The following is a 19,639-nucleotide window of genomic DNA, read 5'->3' on the forward strand; positions in this document are numbered from 1 at the left end:
ATGTCTCCCTTTTCTGTGCGCTGAAACAGAAAAAGCTTTCTAAGACTATCTGCAAAAATGAATTGTTAAATACTGTTCACAGTGAGCAGATGGATCAATAGTTCTTCATGCCAAAGTCCTCAGCATTGGTGGCTCTAACTTCTGAAGTCTAGCAAATTAAAAATATACTGTACCAAATTCCTACTTATTTGTATTCAAACAGGAAAACAGCTAGAATCTCATGCCCAACCCTAGAAAATCTAATAAACTGGATACAATATTTGAACTACAGCTTTTCAGTAATGATGGATTTCTATTTCTGCTTTAAAATGCTACTTAAATATGCTACTTAAACAGAAAAAAATTACTCAAATTCTACTTCATAGCTAGTTAAAGCAAAGGGAGTCACTTTCACATAATTTGATGATCCATCAGTCTCCTGAAAGCACACATGCCCACTCTGACTGGGTTTATGTGGCACACTAGTGGCAGCTCTCCTTCGAAATTCACCTTTGAAAGCAATGTGCATAGTTTTTAAATGGTACAGTAGCTACTGCCAATGACAATTTATACCATTATATTTATAAACATGCCACATGAAAGACAAACTAATTGGAACTCAGGTCAGATCTCACAATCTTATATTATGGCCACACATTATATTACATTTTGCTAGAGAGAGTTCCTGTAGTATCAGACATAAAAAACAGGCTAAGGATGTCCCAATTATAGACAGCTTGACAGTAGAGGCAGAGTCAATGTAAAAGGTAGGCTCCAGAGGGTGAAAGCAAAGTTTGGTGTTAGGTAATACTGATTGCGACAAGGTTAAAAGAGGCAGCAGCAGGAGGAAGATAAGATTAGAATAACAGAAGTGAAAACAGATGGTGCAGTTGCTGAACAACCTTGAGGAAATTAGTGCTAACAATGCCTTAATAATGGGTTTTCGTACAAATAAATAAGCTTACTACAGAACGGTGGTATGTAACACTGGTGCTGATTTCCCCACCAGTGTTCCCGGACCATACATGCTGGTATCTTTTGGGGGCATGGAAGGAGGCCAGGAAGTCGCACTACCTAGCTTTACCACTGAAACGCCTGGTTGTGCTGGTTTAACAGTCTGTGGACTTCTCTAAGATTTCACTCATAAGCATAGTTGCCAAACCAGTTTACCAAAAGCACTTCTTGGATCAAGCCTTTCAGGAGCTGAATATCTTAACTCCAATCAAGCAAATAAAAACCTAGGGGCAGTCACAAAAAGCCAACATGTGCATGAAATTAAGTATATGCTTCACTACTTTGCTGTATGGTGGCCAAAGTTCAGTACCTTGCATGATGTGGCCCTACAATTGATATTTTGATTATCTGATCCCAAAAGCAATCACCTTTTCAGATCAGGCTCCTCACCCTTTTTCTCTCTCCCTCCTCTTCAGAAAATGAGAGTAATACCATTATTGTATCTGTCCACTTAGATTATTACTTAATAAGTGGAATTTGAATCTTTTATGCTCTTGGCTCATTAAATGTAATCTTCTAGCCCATCTCCTTTGAGACAGCTCATCACTCAAAAACCAGGTGATACTAAAAAAAAGGAGGAAACATACTAATTAAAAGCACCTGACTTAAAATATCTGATTAATTCCAAGGTGCATGAACATGAAGTGAATAAAAACTGAAGTAGACAATATGAAGGGAAAAAAAGATTATGATAAAAGATGACTTGGAAGTAATATTTAACTGAAAAATGATGCATTATTTCCAATAATTTCCTTGAAACTGTGTCATTTGCTATTTTTGCTCTCTCCGCTTTGCTGTTAATTTGAAATCCCTTATGACCCATGCTACTGACACAGGAAAATACAATGTTAAACATGAGGATTTTATTGAATGCCATAGCTCCCATCTGTATGGAAACTTCAATTTGCACCCAAGTGCATTACAGATTAATACAGCAAGTATAGTTACCATTTACTGCTGTCTGTGAAACAGGGACATAAATTACAAGTAAGCTCTATACAAATATATTTTAAAAATTCAGGAGAGCTTATTCATCTTTCTACATGCAGGCTTTTATGAGATAATAATTCTAGCAATATGGGGGAAACAATTTCAGTTGAGTCCTGAATTAGCTTTATACAATCAACCTGTTATCCAAGAGCCTATTGAATAGTCTGCAACTTTAGTTTGCTTTTTAAATAAAATGATATAATTGAACATTTAGAAAAGTAAATTTGCCAGACACAATGTTAAGAACCTTAAAAAATGTTTGCTATGGCTGAATATTACATAAGGTTCATACAAATAATTTTTTCCTTACCCACTCATTGATTTAACCAAAAATGTCTAAAGCATTAAACTCATGTATCCTAACTGCAATGTACAGATAAAGTAGATTTAGCGGACCTTTAAGAAATAGCTCTTTAAATGGTATTTTTTAATTGTTATCCATTTTTAACAAAATATGCCTGTGCTCTTAAATAACATTTTACATTATCTGTAGGTTTTGCTCCCTATGTATCTTTTCCTACAAAAACTGGCCTAAGAATCATATATAACAGACAAGGTAAAGGAAAACCCTGCATGCCACTAGTCAGTGGCTGGAAAAATGGTGTGTAGGTTGTGCTGCAGAAGATATCTAAAAATCATCTTTTATAGGCAAGGATGACATTCCTCTATCACAGGACCAGAAAGAGGCTGCTCATATCATGGAAGTTACTGTATATACATGCTCCTATTTGGGAAGTCAGGCTTTTAAGCTTTCCAGCCAGTAAACAAAGAGGCTGGATCCAAACGTGCAGGCACGTGCAGTTTGCGGAGTCACAAACTGCAGGTGCTGCATGTTTAAACCATACACAGTGCTGCTAACTGCAGTGTTGGGGCATAATTTGCTACCTGGATTTCCCAGTAACAAAAACAAAACAAACAAACAAAAAGCCCCAGAAGGGAAAAGTAGCAGAAAGCACACCATAGTGGCATGTGCCGGGACAAACGCAGAGACAAAGAAACAAGCAGCCCACGGCTGCCTACTCCCCCATCTAAAGGTACGCTGCCCCAGCCATCCAGGGAGTGGCTGGTGGGGCTCAGGGTGCCTCAGCACAGGGGCTCCACAGCGCGTCTCCTGCTCCTCCATCCCCTGCTCCCCACATCTCCTCATGCTGCTCCCTGGCTGGCTGGGTCACAGGGTGCCTCAGCATGGGGGGTTGCCTGCCAGCTAGACCTGCACTGAGGAACCCTGGGACCCCACCAGCTCCCCCTGCATCACATGGAGCAGCCGGATAATGTATCCCACTGCAAAACGCACAAGCAGGGGCACGTGCTGCAGCACAAAGTAGTGGCACAAATTCATGCCCTTACTATTTGTGCTGCTGCAAATGCACACCCCTGCTCATGTGGACGCAGCCGGATCGTTTGCAATTGCTTTAGAAACAGACAATTCACTACCTGACTTGGCTGACAAAACACTATGTAAAAATTAAGTCATAGTAACAGCAGTCCTTTGAAAACAGTATTTATATTTAATTTTTATACAAAATGCTTATTCTACTACGTATATTTTCTAATACATTACAGAAGGGAAGATTATAAGAAGCAAAATACAACAGAGTAGACCTGTAGAAAGGTTTATTACTAATAGTAACTGGGCAGTTGTGAAAAAAAAGAATACTGTTCTCTTCTCAAAAAACAATGCCTAGGAAAGGAAAGATTCAATGACAAATTTAAGCAACGTATGTACAGCATTCTCTATCCAAATTCACCAAAGCACTCATATAATCAAACTGGTCTTTAGTAAGCCCAATTGTAATGTATAACATATAGTTTCTAGTGGGTGCCTATAACATTTATTCTGAATAATCTCATCTACTTGTAGAAACATAGAGGGAAATTACTCACTGGTAATATCTTTATATAGTCTTCTGTTTTCCTGTCTTAATGATTAGGACACAATTTCCAAAAGCAGCAAGGAGACAAAGAATCAGGCAAGCAAGCCCAGTTTATAAAGCTAGTATCTCTTCATTCTCTGGAAAAGATATTTCCAGAGGGAGAAATATTTTAAGAGTAAACCCCCCCCAAAAAATACAAGAACACAAAGTAGTAACTTCCCTGGGGGAGTTTGGGGAAAATGTCTGATGGCAGTAGATAGACCTAGGACAGAAGAAATTACCAAAGGTAATTTTACTTAGTCATACTTCCCTCTTGTCCCACTAGAGTCAAGCATATAGAAGATATCGCAAGTAGTACTATCTGAAGAACTATGTTACCTCTCTCTGCTGCTTTGGGAATCTTGTGTCTGATGAAAATATTCCTTAAATGCAGGACAGATTCAAAGGATTGTGCCTTATGAGCACATGAAAAGTCCATCATTTTGCCAAATGACATGCCTGGCAAGTGGAGCTCTGAGCCTTCACAGTTGAGAAAGAGCCACCCTTTCTACCATAGTAACTTTTTGTTAGCATGAGACAGCTTGCTGAGTGATACGGCAATAGGACTCATCTCTTTGCTCTTCTACCAAAGTAGAAGGACTCAAAAATTGACAAACCACTCTGAATATAAATAAATGTATACAACAGGACTTCAAAAAGCACATGAAGATATCTTCCCTGGAGTAAAGCTAAATTTGGAGAAAGTGTTTAAAAATGGCAAGCTTTTCAATATGGAATGTTAGGTTTATTTTATGTTGAAACTTGGGTTAAGTAGGTCAGATGGTGAAACCTTCATGTTTCTTTGGTGTTCCCTGTTGGCTGAGCCATTCTTATACAATCAGGAATGTTAACTCAACCCACCAGAAACTATTTTCTGCATTTTTTAAAGGGTGGAATTCCTGTTGAGATCACTACACTAACAGGAAAAATTGGGGAGGAAAAACTATTTTTAGTGTTAGGCCTTGGGTTGGTCTGACTGTCAGGCAGTGGGCTGCTTTTTAGCACTTGTCTTAATTCCTTTTAGAACAGTCTAATTTGGTTGTATTTTAGCCTGTATTTTTGCAGGAGGAAACTTTCAGGATTCAGAATTCTGTTGTGTCATTGGGTCTATAAATATAATGTATTATTCCTAATAGGGATAAAGTGTTCTCCTAGGCTTGCAGTGCTACCTTTTTGAATGCCCTTAATTATTGATTAGGAAGTGCTTTATTATTTTGTATTTGCTTTATCTCATATGTGATCTGCCATGTTATGCAGTATAAAGAGGTCATAGTTGAGGATATCCATCTTGCTTGGTGGTCTATACACAAAGAAACCCAAGTTGTTGCATTAAAAGAAGTGTACAAGCAAGAGTTGAAGACAAACATATCAGTGGCCATCTTCCAACTTATCAGTTTTGCCTTGGGGAGTGTTTTCCTTCCAGGCTGATGTAGAGCATACAGAATTTCAAAGGAAATAATGCTGTTCATTGGGTGCCTGCCTTGTCAGTTGCTGAATTTAATGATGAGGATAAAATGAATGTCATTAGGTGTGATGTGTCTGGATTACGTGGAAGAAGATAGTGAACCAAGAAAGTTCAGAGATGGATGGACAGGAACAACATGCCTTAATGAGGGAAAGGAAAAAATATGGTACCCTCTGTTCTATTATTGTGAAAGTGGCATAGACCCGACTCCTGTAAAACACTTAAAATCAGGACCCATTAGGAATTCCCTGAATCAATATCTATGTTATATATTATTATTTAGGGTTGTTTTTTTTTTTTAAATCGTAGTATTCATTACTTTCTTCTCTCATGAATAGTTTCTCCAAAAGTATGTTGTAAAAATAAAAAAAAGAATTGCAAATGGAGTTTTAAATTAGGATTCTAGTGAAGCATATTTTGCGCTTGACTGTTTTTAGCTTGTTCCCCAAAGCACAATCTTCCTTGTGATAAGTGAGTGATGTTGCAAAAGTTTTTAAAATAACAGACATCTGGGATAGTAAAAGAAACTCGCCAGTGTGGAGTACAGTAAGGTTTTTTGCATTAGTGATAACAATAGCTATAACCATCGCTTATACATGGCCATATCAGCCAACAGATACCTTTCAGTGCAATAAGGGAAATATTTTGTTCAAATCGTCTTTTTATTACTAACTTGTCACTATAGATCAGTGAACTTTTCTAGATGTATCTATTTTTAGAGTCTGGTATCTCATTTATTTTTATCAGAGATTCCAGTATTAATTTTGAAAATACCCTCAGGCATATTTTAGATCATTACATAAAACCTGTTTTGGCAATTTATAGTTAGAACAGCTTTTTTGAAATTTTAGGCCAGTATTGCCTTGGAGAAAAATATATGTGAATGCAGGTGCAAGAATAGCATGGCGTTTCAAAATTTCACATCTGTCTTTTAGAAGGCTGTGGATAAGTTCAGCCCCTCATAGTGACACTCCATATATCACCTCTCACTCAGCATCATTATATTCAGTCATATTAAGTTGCAATTTCAGATGAAAGGGCAGAAGATGGACAGATGAGACTTCCACTCCCATCCTTGACAAGGATATAACCAGTGGTTGCAAAGAAATTGGACAGTATTTATCCCAAGATACTAAACATTTTTTCTCAAATTTTAAAGTCAGTTCTTCTAGCTAGAGAGCTGCATTCCTTGGACAGGATAATGAATCTAGCCACTTGTGTGGCCTATGAGATAATGGCCATATTCTCTCTATATCAGGGCACGTTAGGTGTACATCTGCTGGGATCTGCCTTGCTGATTCTTTCCTGACACTGCTGAAACTAATCTGAGATATCTTGCAATCTCAGATTCCACTTGGGCCTCTCTCTGCCTCTAACTCCATTTTTGATGAACCACATCAATAGGACCTCAACCCCTGTTTGGCAGAAATTGTTGATATAACCTGCAAGCATCTGAATCCCTCTTTGTTTACTATAAATGCCCCAAAGTTGGTTTTCTTAATGCCATTCACTTTTTTTTTTCAGTTAGTCTTGTGTGGGTCCAACATAAAGATCTTGTATCCTTCTTCCATTGTGTACTACTGTCATGAGATAACTTTCTACTTGGAGGAACTTTCATGGTCATACTACTTCATACTCTATGGGAACTTCCCCCTCATGAACCTACATAGAATATTAACTTATGGTTCTTACTGTCTTCTTATACCTCTAAACAAGGGAAGGTCTGCTCTTGCACAAAGTGTAACAGCAGGGCTGCAGCTCCGCATGTGAAGTGGGAAAGGAGATCTCCAAGTTCCTACTTTGCTAGGAATCTTTTGGCCTAGGTCCTACATTTTTGTTATGGCAGGCAGTGTGTCTTGAGATAAAGAGCAGTATCTATAACAATTGACTACACCACCGTGGGACTACTACTAATATATTGGGTGGCCTTCATGCTCACAACATTTTCCAGCTTTTTTCATTCCTTCCTTTCCATTTAGAGGGCTGAGGAGGGGAAAGAAGACCAGGGCAGAGGAGTTTAGGCACCAAGAGCTGTTAAAGCTCCAGAAATTGACCAGTCAGTTGCACAGTCTAGTTTGCTCCAAGATATCTTCTTTGTTAGAGTTCAAAGGTGGGCAGATCTGTACTTACATTGTGTTTAAGAGATAATTCTTATGTCCCTTCAGCTACTGGGAATCCTCTCAAAGGTAAGAAAATGGGTTCCTATTCTTAAAGAAGAAGCTTCTTTATTATTTTTGAGACTATGCATTATCTAGCTATTTCTCAATCAAACAGGTCTTGTTATTTCCCAAGTGTTCATAGATTCTACTTAAGCTAAGCCCTCAAGACATTGTTCAAGGTGGCCTTTCTAGTTGCACTGAATTTCACCATATGGGAGAAAAACTAATAGCCAACTTTTTCCTTCCTCATCCACCAACTCTTTTCTAAGAAAGTGACTTAGTCCATGGAGACCAGCCAGAAGCAGCATGGGCAAGGGCTGCTGGGAAATGGAGTCCAGCCACCAGCTGTCTGAAATTTTGGCCACCTCTGACCTAAGCCTTTGTCCAGCTTCACAGGCAGGAGCCAACAAAATTTAGAAAAGGCTCCTTCCATTTCACATCATACGGAAGTACTGCCTTTCTCTCATGCCAAAGCCATAATGATTCAACCTATTTATGCAGCGTGCACACTTAGCATACCACCACAGTCCAAATGCTAGGATTAACAATACTTGAAAATGTTCTCCACCATACACGGAAACACTGAGGTTTCAGCCCATCTCAAAAACATTCATTGTTATATCACATACAGGCATGCTCCCAAATCTTAAAAAGGATGCAGCTGATTTCACAAAACATTTTGGTGCTTCTTTCTACTGAGCAATGAAATGAGTGTACCATTTACAGAGATTCACTTCCTTGCTTTCCTTCAGTGTTGTATTTTTCCTTCACTTCCCCCTCCATATCCTCTCTCCATTTACTCCTTAGCCTCCATTCTCTTTGCAGGTGCTCCTCCCTTTCTCTTTTCAATTTCAAACTTTACTGCCACCTCTCTCCCAGTTCCTGTTCCCTGCAGGGAGAAAGAGTCTATAGCAGTGTTTGCAGAAGAGCGCCAACGGAGATAAGTGTTTCTTCCCCCTGAACGAACAGGGTCTTGGGCTAAGTACAGACATTCAAAAAGTACAAGCTTGAATCAATGCAATCTTTTCAGGCTAGTCTAGCCTGTGTAGATTGAATTGGCAAGCAAGCCTAAAATATGCAGCCTAAAAGTGAATATACATTCACTTTTGATTCCAGAAATGCAGCCACATGCTTCGAGTGGCTCAGGCCAGAAGCCTGGGGGTGCTAGAGCAAGCCCTCCCTCCCCTGCAGCAGTGGATGGAAGGCTGGAGGGAAGCTGAACTGGGTAGGAGAGGGTGTAGCCAGGCCCCAACAGGCCAACTGCGGAGGGGTTTAAACCCCCACCCTGGCCTGCACAGTAGGGCTGTGAGAAGCTTTGGTTCACGATTCGATTCAGAGAAGATTTGGCCCAATTTGGAAAGCAGTCTTTGAGGGGAAACAAACTTAAAAGAGGGAGGGGGAGAAGGGAGGAGAGGGGACGGGGGGGGGGGGAAGGACTGACATCTCTAGCTGGCCAGTGAGTGCAATTTCTCCTTGATTGCCCTTCCAATCACACTGTCTGGGGGAGGGACATAGACACATCATAAAAAGCCTCTGTCTAGATATCTTCTTGATATCATGAAGCTGGCTTGCTTCATGGCCACAGCAGGCCTGCAGTTTTCACCTTGCTGTGGCTTAACACACATGTGACACGAGTCTTGCTTTCAAGATTTTGAGGTGCAGTTTCCCAGAAACCCCTGCACTTATCTCCATGAAGCTTGGCAGGCTTCATGCCCTTAGCAGGGGCTACCATCCCTGCAGTTTTCACCTTGCTGTGGCTTAACACACATGTGACACGAGTCTTGCTTTCAAGATTTTGAGGTGCAGTTTCCCAGAAACCCCTGCACTTATCTCCATGAAGCTTGGCAGGCTTCATGCCCTTAGCAGGGGCTACCATCTCTCCAAGTTTCACTTGAATCAGCCTAAAAATGACAATGTTATAGTTATTTAATTGATTCCCCATTATAACCTATGGCCGAATCTCTGAATCTCTCCAAATTGGTGCCGAATCTTTGGACGCCAATTTGCCAAATCAATTCGGAAAAGCCATCTAAATCAAATTGCTGGCCTCTGAATCAGCCAAATCTGAATCAAATAGTTCTCTATTCGCACAGCCAGGGTGTGCCTGGAGGGGGAGGGGGAAGCAGCCCCTGCCAGGCATTTCCCATCCCTTCCCCAAATGCTCAAGTGGCGGGGGCATGGCCAACCCTGGCAAAAGCCTGAAGCGAACAGGGGGATGGAGAGGGGTTTAATTCCTCACCTCCCTCCCTGGTTCCAGCAACACAGACCCCAGCCAGAGTCCATCAGACAGCAGCCCCTGTCAGGCATTTCACCCCGCTTGCTGCTCAAGCTGTGGGGGGCATGCCCAGCCTCAGCAGCAGCCTGAAGCAAATGCAGGGGATGGAGGAGGGTTTAATAAACCCCTTCCCTGCCCCCTTTTGCCTTAGGCGGCCATGCCGGCCCAGCATCTGGCCACGCCCCTGGCCCTTCTCTGGCTAAACAGCAGAGGGCCAGGCCCAGCCCTGCTCTCTACAGCAGATAGCACAGACCACCCAGAGGCTGCAAAGCATGCTGGGATGCTGGGGAACTCTGATTTAACTTGAACCAGGAAGGGGTCTGGGACAGAAGTTCCACAAACCAGTTTGACCCAAATCAGCTAAGTCTGATACTACATTCAACAAGGTTCATCTTAAACCAGTTTTGGCCATTTTGAAACTGGTTTGTGTGCACTGCACTTCTGTTCTGTTACAGGCTTAAACCAGTTTCTGATCACTTAAACTGGTAACTTCCCTGTTGGCTGTAGTACTGATATAAACACATTCATGCTTGTAAAAACACTAGAGTAGATAAGGTCTAGGTAATTTTTATCATCTGTGGCAGGGCACTGTTTATGCCTGTCACTTGAAGAGCCTGGAGCTGGCAGCTGCCAGGTGCCTGATGACGGCAGCCATTTTGAGCCCTGGGCTGCCCATATAAACAGGGCAGTTTGGCTTTTGGAGGCCAGGCAACAACATCGCCTGGCTGTAGGGCTGCTGGTATCAGCTGAAGGGACGGGCGGAGCTGTAGGGGATGGTAAGGAGGCTCCTGGTCCTGGGCATGACCTAAAACTGCACCCTGCTAGGAGTGGGTGGCCTGGTAGGGCTTCCAGTGGCGTGGGAGCCCCCAGGAAATGCCAGGCCAGTTACCACCCCGGTGAAAGGCAGGTCAGGGCACCTTAAACCCTAGCCCCCACAACTGGGTGGGTTACCCCTTTGTAGGGTCTGGAGGGTGGACCCCCAGAGAAAGAGAGTGAGGCCATAGACTCATGCCTGTCTGGACTTGCCCTGACTGGTCCATGCTGGGGCCAGGACCGGAAGGGTCAAAGGGCCAGGGGCCCACCACGAGGAATGCCCAAGAGCCGAGGGCCTGGGGCCCCGACTGGCCTGGAGGTGGGCCAGGGCTAGTGAGCCAAAGGTCCTGGTGGGGAGAGCACATCCGAAGGGGAAGCAGTTCAGGGAGCTGAACTAATTAATTCCAACAAGGCATGGCAGAATAGAAGGCGGGTGATGAGCCCAGAAACAGGTGGGCGGGCCACAGTTAAATCGACCCCGAGAAGGTCCCCCATTACATCATCAATATGTAATCTAGATTAGAAACAGCAAATACTTCAAGCCTGGCCAGCATATATTAAGACTAACCTACCTGCTAGCACAGATCAAGCTACACTACTATTTCAGCAATGGCAGTAAATGTGCAGACCTCAGAAACAGAAAGCAAGTTTCCAAATAGTCTTGCTGACTCGGACAAAAGGCAGGGCAGGGCAGCAAGAGACTAATCAGTTTAGGAAGGCATGAGCTTTCATTGGCAATAACCTACTTCCTCAGATGTTGGGACTTCAGCCTAACTGGCTAATTACCTCCATGCTGACTCAAGAATTGGGAAGCACTCAGCAGTAGTTGTTATGAGCTTCCTAAACTGAGAAGCTGTAGGGGTGGCAGCAGTGGCTTCACATCTGATGCTTTTCCCCTTCTCAAGTCCCTGGGTCCCCAAGCAAAATTGGGAATTGGGGTGAGGCTACAGAATACCTTAAGACAAATCACATTTAGCATTTACATAGCATTCTTCATTTTAAAACCTCTTAGCACAAATTAAGAAGTTAATCCACAAAACACCCTTGTGGGACTAGTAAGTATTATCCTCTTTTTGCTATTTGGAAAAGAGTAATAATACTTAGGAAAAGTCAAAGTTAAATGATTTGTCTCAGACCATCGCATTTGTCCCAAACCAGAGGAGTCTAAATCAGGAACTCCAGAAGGATTTTCAAGCATAACTGCTGCAATTTTTTTCTTGTAACACAAAAATCCTATCATGACAAAACTCTTCAAAATCCTAAAACAAACTTTTACATGGAGAAGTGGAAAAGAATGGGGAAGAGTTAATAAAAAAAAAAAAAAAAGTCAGACTGGATACAGATTGGCATTAATGACAAAAATGAAAAAAAGGATTGTAAACCAGGGATTGAAAAGGCAGCTATCTTCACTCTGACACTGCAAACAACACCCTCAGGGAAGTGATGAGTTACAGTTGTGTTCTCTACGGTACATGAGGCTAAGTGCAGTCTTAGCCTTAGGTAAATTTTATATAACTTATTTTTATTCTGACTTCCTATCAATTTTCTAATACATTTTCCTTTTCTAGGGGTTTGTTTTTTTTTTAATCTCACAATGTCCTTGACTGTTCTCAAAGACAAGGAAAAAGAATGTCTGGGCACTGGTGGATGCCAGGTAGGAGTTAGAGGTTTCTAAGTAGGAGAACTCCCATCAGGACACAGGATACTGCTCCATTTCCAGTAAGGGAAACCACTGTTTCCAAATATACATTACTCCATCTGTGAGAGGTTCCTAATTGTTTAGATATGATATGCTGGATTTGGCAACCCTTGCTCATAAAAGTAAAACTGCTGCTTGTAAACTGTATATCATAAAAAATTAGCATGATAACCATCAACTGCCAATTTTAAAATTAATTTTCAATCCTTTTCTTTCCTCTCATCCAAACACATCTCAGTAGCACATAAATACACTAAGCAAACAGAAATTTAAAAATCACATTTTATTGAACTTATTTCTATAGCTCCTTTGAAACATAGCCCAGGGAATGCTAAAAAAAAGAAAAGATTAACAAAATGAACAGCATAAAGAGAAGCAAGAAAGTCAACAACTGATATTTTGCAGACAGAACAACATGTTAAATTAAAAAGAAGGAAAAAGAATATCAAACTATTAGAAGCAGCAATACTATGATGAAGAGATTTATGTCTTGGGAAAATAAATGGAGTTAATATTTTTTACAAGAACTTAGATGTGAAAAACATTGAGGGTAAAAATCCTGGCCTCCTTGAATTCAGTTGCAAAACTCCCACTGACTTCAGGTAGGTCAGGATTTAAAAAAAAAAAGAACCAAGTTGTAGTAATCAGGCTGAAAATGAGTAAAGGGGCAGAAACAGTGTTATATGTGAAGGGGCAAAGTGAAGGGGCAATAATAAGAAATAAAAGGAAAAAAAGACTAATCAGTTTAGATAACTGAATTAAATAGAACAATGATCATTTCAAACCAGCTTCCTCTTACATGATCCTCATACTCGGATCTAGACAAATCTCCCAAATGCATTACTGACAGAAGCAGCAGAAACACCAGCCCACCAGCTGTCAGCAATGACCTAGTAAAGAGATGCTTGGAGGGGCTGGATGTGTTTAAATCAAAGGGCAGGATGAGCTGCATCCAATGGTGCTAAAAGAATTAGCCAGTGTCATAGCAGAGCCACTGGCATGACTGTTTGAGCACTCATGGTGCTCAAGTGAGGTCCCAGAGGACTGGAAAAGGGCCAATATGGTCCCTATTTTCAAGGAGAGGAAGGAGGATCTGGGTAACTATAGACTGGTTAGTCTCGCCTCTATCCTTGGGAAAACACTTGAAAAATTATCAAGGATCACATTTGTAGGAGTCCCACAGGTAATATAATGCTGAAGGGCAACCACCATGGATTCATAGCAGGTAGATCCTGCCTGACTAACCTTGTTTCTTTCTATGACAAGGTCACTAAATGCTTAGATGTAGGAGTCAAGGAAAATGTCATCTACTTGGATTTTAAGACAGTCTTTGAAACAGTATCCCATCCTATTCTTATAAACAAATGGAACAGCTGTGCCATAGACGATTACAGTCATGTAGGTGGCAAATTGGTTTAAGGATCGTACCCAGAGAGTGGTGGTGGACAGGTTGGTATCGACCTCAAAAGATGTGGGCAGTCGGGTCCCCTAAGATTTGCTCTTTGGTCTGGTGCTATTCAATATCTTCATCAGCAACCCAGATGAAGGCATGGAAAGCACTCTGTTCAAATTTGCAGATGACAACAAACTATGGGGTGAAGCAAACACACTGACGGGAAGAAACCAAATCCAGACAGACCTGGACAGGTTAGAGAAGTGGACAGAGAACAATAGGATGCAGTTCAACAAGGACAAGCGCAGGGTGCTGCATTTAGGGAGAGGGAATCACCAGCCTACCTATAGGCTGGGGGATGATCTTCTCAGCAGCACAGCAGCAGAAAGATCTTGGAGTTGTTGTCAACTCCAAGATGAACATGAGTCATCAATGTGACAAAGTAATTAGCAGAGCTAACTGTACTTTGTCATGCATTAGTAGGTGCATCACAAACAGGTCCAGGGAAGTGATGCTCCCCCTCTATGTGGCACTGGTCAGGCTGCACCTGGAGTATTGCATCCAATTCTGGGTGCCGCAATTCAAGAAGGATGTGGACAACCTTGAGAGGGTCCAGAGAAGGGCCACTTGTATGGTTAAAGGCCTGCAGGGAAGGCCCTATGAGGAAAGGCTGAGGGGCCTGGACCTTTTCAGCCTCCACAAGAGAAGGCTGAGGGGGGATCTTGTGGCAGTATACAAATTCACCAGCAGAGGGCAGCAGGAAATAGGAGATGCTCTGTTTACCAGAACACCTCTTGGAATAACTAGAAACAATGGCCACAATCTGATGGAGAACAGATTTAGGTTGGACATCAGAAAGAACTTCTTCATGGTTAGGGTTGCCAGAATCTGTAACAGGTTTCCAAGGGAGGTAATGCTCTCCCCTACCTTGTCCAGTCTCTTCTTGAAGACCCCCAAGCACCTGGCTGGGGTCACATGCCCCCAGCACTTTTCCCAGCCACTGGCAGGGGGTCAGACTCAATGATCCATTGAGGTCCCTTCCAACCCTAGCATCCATGAATCTATGAACCTATGTGAATAGTCACATAAAGCAAAACCAAGCAGAATATTGGTGGGGTCTAGGTTCCCCTTGCCACTCAGCTTCATAGCCTCAGGGTGCTCCTGGATCTTCAGGCAGCTGTACTAGCTAGGAATGCCTTTTACCAACTCTAAAATGATGAGAAGGCTGTGACCCTTTCTTTCAGACTCTGATCTGGCCACCACCATCCATATCTCAACAACCTCAAGGCTATACTACTGAAATGAACACCACATAGAGCTACCCTTGAAGACCATCCGGAAGCTGCAGCTGGTATGGAACGCAGTGATCCATCTTCTGATGGGAGTGTGTCACCAGAAGCACATAATTCCAGTGCTCTACACTGGCTCCTAATAGCTTTCTGAGTGAAATTTGAGGTGCTCAGTTTGACCTACAAGGGCCTAAACAGTCTGGGCCCCATGTACCTAAAAGACCTCCCTCTTCCTTACTCCCATTCAGACTCCGTAAGGTCAGTGAAAAGTTAACTTCCTGTGACTACCATCAGTACCCCAAGTCCCCTTGGTGAAAACTCACAGAAGGTCATTCTCAAGAATCTCTCCTTAGCTCTGGAACTCCCTTTCTCTTGAGGCTCACCAGAGCCTAAGCCCAGACATCTTTTGGAAGCATTCTTAAGATCTTCCTTTGGACAACTGTTTAGCAAAAACAGCTAGAAGGAGATAACGTTTAGGAAGTCCCTGTCTTATGTTGATGGTCTCACTCCCATTTAAGTTGTTTTGCCAGTCTCCTGTTTTAAAAGATTGTCTTCTCCTGTTAGCCTTCCTGGGAAGGGTGGCATATAAATCAAATAAGTAAATATTGCATGATTTTTAGACTCATGCATGATTTTTAGTCTGCAGTGACAGATGAGAACAATTTTGGAAACTAGAAGAGAGAGCACTATAGGGACAGTTAGGCACATGGCAATAAGTATCATAGGATCATAGAAAATCAGGGATAGAAGGGACCTCAGGAGGCCATCGACTTCAACCCCTTGCTCAAAGGAGGATCACCCTCAACTAGATTATTCTAGCCAAAGCTCTGTCTACCCAGGTTGTAAAAACCTCATAGGATGGAGATTCCACAACTTGTCTGTGTAACCTGTTCCAGTGTTTTACTACCCTCCTAGTTTTTCATCACATCTAACCTATACTTCCTTTGCTGCAACCTGAAACCATTGCTCCTTTTTCTGTCATCTGCCACCACTGAGAACAGTCTAGGCTCCCTTTGGAACCAGCCTTCAGGGAGTTAAAGACTGCTATTAAATCCCCATTCAGTCTTCTCTTCTGCAGACTAAATAAGCCCAGTTACAAGTCATGTGCCCCAGCCTCCTAACTATTTTTGTTGCCTTCCACTGGACTCTTTCCAATTTGTCCACATCCTTTTTGTAGTGTGGGACCCAAAACTGGAAGCAGTACTCCAGATGTGGCCTCACCAGTGCCAAACAGAGGGGAAGAATCACTTCCCTTGATGTGCTGGTAGTGCTCCTACTAATGCAGCCCAATATGCCATTAGTCTTCTTTGCAACAAAGGCACACTGTTGGCTTATATTTAGCTTAATGACCACTATAACCCGCCCAGCCCTTTTCTGCAGAGCTGCTGCTTAGCCAGTCAGTCCCCAGCCTGTACTAGAGCATGGGATTGTTCTGTCCTGAGTGCAGGGCTTTGCACTTGTCCTTATTGAACCTCATAAGATTTCTTTTGGCCTAATCCTCCAATTTGTGTAGGGCTCTGAATCCTAGCTCTACCCTCCAGTGTACCTACTACTCCTCCCAGCTTGGTGTCATCTGCAAACTTGCTGAGGATACATCACCTAGGTCACAGATGAAGATACTGAACAAAACCAGTCCCAGGACTGACCCCTGACACACTCCACTTGATATCATGAATGAGAACAAGAATTTTAGCTGTATTAAAAATGTATCTTGAAGACGTGAAATGTTAAGAAAATTTAACAATTTGAGAAGTGTGGGTTGGGAAAGACATTGGCTAGTTGAAAAACTTATTAAGAGTACTCTGTGCTGACAAGTGACTGAAGGAAGTATTTTAACGGGTGGGAAAAATCCATTTTTATCTTCGTCATAGTCAGTTAAATATAAATTAATTGGGGATTTTTCACCCAAGAGAAAATGGACTCAGAAGAGGAGCTAAAGCAAATAACTCACTGTACAGCATATGCACATGTCAATAAAAGGTGGGAAATCCAGATGAATGCTTCATTCAAACATCGCAAACAAGAATAAAGTCGAATTTCATTCATCTGCAACATTCACAATGCCAACAAAAAAAAAGCTAATTCTACTAGATGGCATGACTGCAAGTATATCTCAGTACACAGAACCAGGCACTGAGTTTATGCCAGAAAATATAAATACCAACCAGAAGACTGCCTGACATTTGGGAGAACAAGGTTGAAGGCCTGATTTCTTGCTGTCAGTGCATTGGGAAGGAGACTTGGCACTGAAGAAAGGTGAGAGCTTGCCTCACATTTCTCTTCAGGGAGCACTCGAGCTAATTAATAGTCAGTATTGACAGCTACTGAAAGGAGTGTTATCCTTAATAAGAAGACGTGTGATCCAATGAGTCCATGAGAATAAATGATAAAACAGGATCACTTGAAATTCATTTACAATGGTGGAGATGTGGGATAGGAGTTGGGAAGAGAGAAATATTACCTATATAAGCCATTTAGAGTTGATCAGAGACATTTTCATTGCAAGCCCTAATTAAAGATGATTCAAATATGCAGAGGTAGGAGAATACACAGATATAATTTTTACTTTCATTTTCCATTGAAGAGAGAGCCTTTTTTTTCCATCAGATGTAATATTGCTAAGTTTTACATCAAATGAAGTAATAACCAGTTGTATTTTAATGCAGGCATTTCAGTGTTGCCAATGAGGATCACAGCACCAGTTCATGGAATCCAGAGTCCTCCCTCTGGCAATAACCCATCAATAGTATTTCAGAGGAAGGTGAACTATATATCCTTAAGCTGTCACACTGAGCTAGGTAAAATAAACCTACAAATGAGAAGAGAAAAGAAGGTCGGGACCTTTCAAAACCTGCCTGCTCTGATTAAGGTTAGAAAACAATACATACTCATGAGAAATGTGTGTTCATTTTCCTTTTGTTTTGTTGGATGGTAGGATGGATGATCTAAATCAGTAGTTCTCTGCCTTTTTTAGACTTAAGACAGCCCTCAAAAAATACCAGGTCTTAGTTATCACTCTTTTTTTGACAACAGAAAAATACTACAGCAATTCTTGTGTTGCAAACAACTCAGCCCACAATAGGTCAAAATGTTTTTAACGCTACGGATTCCTGTTTGAAATCTCTGGAGTTTATCTTGTGAATCAAATCTGGACACGTAAGGTGTATTAGAGTAGGAGAAAACAACTGACCCTAACGATGAGTCTTTAGAAAAGTACTTTTTTCATCATGGCCACATTTTCTTTTTTGGTGAAGTGTAGTTTAGAGACTCTATTCAAAATTGCCTCAAAGAGCTTCTGGATTGAATATCTGAACCAAAGAAATATTTGATCCATTTTCTGGTTCTCTTGAGCTTTTAAGAGAGCAGACTCTTGTTCTGTAAGTGGAATTGAGCAAAAGCTGAAAAATAGCATTGGATCTAAATGCGGTAGTATTATCTTGCGTGGCTCTTCACATACCATTAAAATGATCAGAACTGGGTTTTTTCCTCTGTTGAGAGCATTCAACTACAAAGAAGACCAAACAGTCCTCATAAAAACTAAAACAAAACTGCCCAGGCCTTTTGTTTGTTGTTTGCCTCTTGTAACTATGTAAAAGAGTATGCTTTAGTCTCTTAAGATATGTTTTTAGTCATTCTGAAAACATCCTAGTTTATATTAAAATGCAGACAAACAAAAGCCCATAAAGAAGTAAATAGATTTTTTTAACCAAAACTTATTATGCTTTGCTCAGATTGTCTATAGTTTGTTGTATATAGTAGTCCTGCACAACAGCACACTGATTTAATTTCTTTGATTATATTTAACAGGGACCCAAATATTTTTAAAATTCAAAGTTTATATTTATAGGAAATGCTCTCACATGAACAATGCATTTAAGACTTAAAATTTCACTAACTCAGAATGCAAACTAAACAAACCCCAAATCTGGGTAGCATATATTTTTCCTTAATCTTTCCTTTTCTTTTTTTTCTTTTTAATTTGCAGAAAAATAAGACCCTTTTAAAGAGGTTGTAGAGTTACTGTTTTCCTGCTCTTTTCAGCCTAACTCAGATTATCATGCTCTTTTGTAAGCTCAACTTCTTGAAGCTGTTTATAATGATCATACAGTGAATTATTAATTCAGGTGGGCAATAACTGACTGGAAAAGATATAAATATAATAAGGGGAAACAAGTGGTAATAGGTCTTGAAAGGTATTTTCGTAATGGTTTACGTTTCTGTGCAGTGATAGACTGCTGTATATAGTGAATAATATTAATTCCTACTTCTCATGTTTCTCAAATGAAGATCTCCAATTGCTTTATGAAAACAGGTGTTCTTATGTCTCAAGATAGAAGAACTGAGGAACAGTGGTATGAAATGCCCTAGTTACTAGTGAAAAGGTGGCATTTCTAAGGACAGAACACCAGGATTTTTCCTTCCCTGTCTTTTAAGATTAGGAGCAACTGATTCATATTGTATATGGGGATGGAGCTCGGTTTGGACTGAGCAAACTAGTGCATCTGTATAAAGAATCTGTATATTTGGGGGCCTCTCTAGATGATTAAACTGTAGCTTATTTTTTAGAATTTGAATAATAATTAAAAACATCATCCTGTTGTGGACCGAAGTCTGATTTTGAATGCAATTGTGCAGCTCTGGAGAATCCAT

The 19,639-nt window shown here is 41.2% G+C and overlaps 1 protein-coding gene across 11 annotated transcripts in view; it reads right to left on the reverse strand.

The window, feature by feature from the left end:
* UTRN (utrophin) overlaps positions 1-19,639 on the reverse strand; it is a 580,332-nt gene that overhangs the window by 173,706 nt on the left and 386,987 nt on the right. The gene's annotated exons all lie outside the window — the stretch shown is intronic.

Source organism: Alligator sinensis, unplaced genomic scaffold (genome assembly GCF_000455745.1).
Source record: "Alligator sinensis unplaced genomic scaffold, ASM45574v1 scaffold153_1, whole genome shotgun sequence".
Lineage (NCBI taxonomy): Eukaryota > Metazoa > Chordata > Crocodylia > Alligatoridae > Alligator > Alligator sinensis.